The sequence below is a fragment of the Gossypium hirsutum genome, chromosome A01 (assembly GCF_007990345.1).
Source record: "Gossypium hirsutum isolate 1008001.06 chromosome A01, Gossypium_hirsutum_v2.1, whole genome shotgun sequence".
NCBI lineage: Eukaryota > Viridiplantae > Streptophyta > Magnoliopsida > Malvales > Malvaceae > Gossypium > Gossypium hirsutum.
In genome coordinates this window covers 14,934,405-14,937,383 of record NC_053424.1, presented here as the reverse complement: position 1 = coordinate 14,937,383, position 2,979 = coordinate 14,934,405, and the positions used below count along the sequence as shown (strand labels likewise).

Genomic DNA, 2,979 nt, shown 5'->3' with positions numbered 1-2,979 from the left:
TTTCTTTAATAGTTTAAGGAATTTACCAAATTGTTCGTCCGTGTGGTCTTTTCTTGTCGCATTAGGGTATGGCACATGCAGTTTGTACTCTTTACTTACCAGTTTTCGCTCACTGTGGTCCACCTCACCTTTACCTTTACTTACTACAATTACTTGCCTCAGTTCTGGTTCAGGTTCAACTAACCCTTCCTTATCTCAAATAGTACTCACATTGAGTTGTTCCCTTGGGTTTGATTCAGTATTACTCGGCAAGCTACCTTGTGGTCTTTTAGAAATCAGTTTGGCAAGTTGGCCTATCTGAGTTTCGAGCCATTGGATCAACGCTTGTTGATTTTTAAGTGTTGTCTCAGTATTCTGAAAATGAGTTTTTGACACTGAGATAAACTTCGTTAGCATCTCCTCAAGGTTCAGCTTCTTTTCTTGCTGGTAAGGTGGTTGTTGAAAGCCCGGGGGATGTTGTGGCCTTTGATTTCCTTGGCCACCCCACGAGAAGTTGGGATGGTTCCTCCAACCTGCATTATAAGTATTACTGTATGGGTTATTTTGAGGTACTAGAATTATTGTTACCCATATATTGAACTTGTTCCTCCTCGGTGCTAGGGTTGAAGGATTGATATTCTGTGTGTACTCCTCCTCTATTTGAATTGCATCTCCTCACTGGATGTAACTGAGTAGAACCACACAAACCGTCAATCTTTTTATTTAAAAGTTCTACCTGGTTTGATAGCATAGTGACTGCATTGAGGTTGAAAACACCGGCTGCTTTTGTCGGCTTTATTCTCATGACTTGCCACTAATAGTTATTCAGTGACATCTCTTCAATAAATTCGTAAGCCTCTTCAGGTGTCTTGTTGTTCAAAGTTCCACCGGCGGCTGCGTCGATCAGTTGCCTTGTTGAGGGGTAACACCGTTGTAAAAAGCCTGAACTGGCAGCCATAGAGGTAACCCATGGTGAGGGCACCTCTTTAATAGGTCCTTGTATCTCTCTCATGCATCATACAGGGTTTCTAATTCCATCTGCACAAAAGAAGAGATGTCATTCCTCAATTTGGCCGTTTTAGCTGTTGAAAAATATTTAAGTAAAAAATTTTTGATTCGTTCCCAAGTAGTGATTGACCCTTGTGGTAACGAGTTCAACCACTGTTTAGCTTTGTTCCTCAATGAGAATGGGAACAACCAAAGGTGTATGGCATTGTCAGAAATGCCATTGATCTTAAAAGTGTCGCAAAACTCCAGAAAATTCTCCAAATGAGTGTTTGGATCCTCGTCATGCAGACCATCAAACTGAACAAACTGTTGTATCATTTGAATCGTGTTAGGTTTCAGTTTAAAATTATTTGCAGCAATAGTAGGTCTAACTATACTAGATTTGGCTCCTGTTAAAGTAGGTTTAGCATAATCATACATAGTACGAGGAGCAGGATTCTGATTTACTGGATCAGCAGCAATCGCAGGAGGTAGTGAATTTTCTTGATTTTTAGCCATCTCCTTGGTTGTGGTGTGAATATTGTCCTCTCGCTTTTCCTCTATGTATCTTAGGCTTCGCCTTATTTCTTTTCAATTTCTGTGAGCTGTGCTTTCGATCTCACTATCAAAAAGTAATGGTCCTGATGAATTTCTTCTAGTCATAAACTATAAAAAACCTACCAAAAGGAAAAAAATAAAATTTAGTAATATAAACAAAATTAAAATAAAATTTAAATTGCAATAAAATAAATGGCTAAAGTAATAAAAATCAAGCATTCCTAATATCTTAATTCCCCGGCAATGCCGCTAAAAACTTGATGCTGCGTGATAAGTTTTATATTTATGATTGATTGTACTTGAAAACTAACTACTATCACGATAAAGGCAAGCGCACCTATCGAACAGTAGTATAGCTTATAACAAGGCCGGAATGTCGAACCCACAGGAACTAAAAGTACTAGTATTAACCTTCTTTTTATTATCTAGCCTAAAAATAAGGTGATTTTCTTTATCTAAAATAATTAACTAAACTAAGAATGCACAGAAAGAAAATTGGGGAAATACTTTTGGGAAAACTGATTGATTTAGATAATACCCAAGGAAAAATCCACCTAGACTTCAATTGTTATTTGACTCTGAATTAGACGATTTATTCACTTGACTTGATCTGTAGAAATCCCTAATTTATATTATTATCTCTTTCGAGACTAACAGCGTCTAACCCTAGGTTGATTAATTGAAATCTCTTTCTAATTAAAACCCCTAGTGTTGTATTAACTTGATCTATGAATTCCCTTATTAGGTTTAACCTTAATCTGGCAAATTTATGTCACCCTATGTCTAGGGGTGCAATCAACTTTGCTTAATTATGCTAGATCTACTCTTAGACAGGGAGTTTTGCTCCTCTGAATAAGCACATCAATACTTGAATCAATATCCTAAAATATTAAAGCAAGGATTAAGAACACATAATTAAGAACAAATCAAGTATTTATCATATAATTCAGAAAATAATAACAAGGTCCGTCTTATGTTTCATTCCCCTCAGGTATTTAGGGGATTTAATTCATATGTGTAGAAGAAAACATCTCATAAGAATAATAATAACAAAACATAAAGAAACCTAAAAATCCTTGAAGGAAATTGAAGGGAGATCTTCAGTCTTGAAGGAGAATCTGACTTCTGAGATGGATCAATTGGCTTTCTTCGAGTAATTCCTTACTTCCCACTCTGTGTGTCCTCTTTAATCTTCCTCTATGGTGTTTATATAAGCTTTAGAATACCTCAGAACCTTCCAAAGTGCCCTTTTCCGGATAGAATTAGACTTGGGCTCGACAGGGACACGCCCGTGTGGCACGCCCATGTGCAAATGCTTCAAACCGTGTTAGAGTCTATTAAATAGACACGAGCGTTTGGTGTGGCTTAGGACGTGTTAAAGTATGCTAAATAGACACAGGCATGTGGTCTACCCGTGTAAGGAAGTCTAGGCCGTGTTGATTTCCCATGTTGACC

The 2,979-nt window shown here is 37.4% G+C and overlaps 1 non-coding gene across 1 annotated transcript; it reads left to right on the top strand.

Annotated features, from left to right (window-relative positions):
* Nucleotides 1–943: 943 nt before the first annotated feature.
* On the top strand, nt 944–1,050 carry LOC121207681 (small nucleolar RNA R71). The gene has a single exon (XR_005902811.1). It is a non-coding gene; the product is annotated as a small nucleolar RNA R71 (small nucleolar RNA).
* The last annotated feature ends 1,929 nt before the right edge of the window (nt 1,051–2,979 follow it).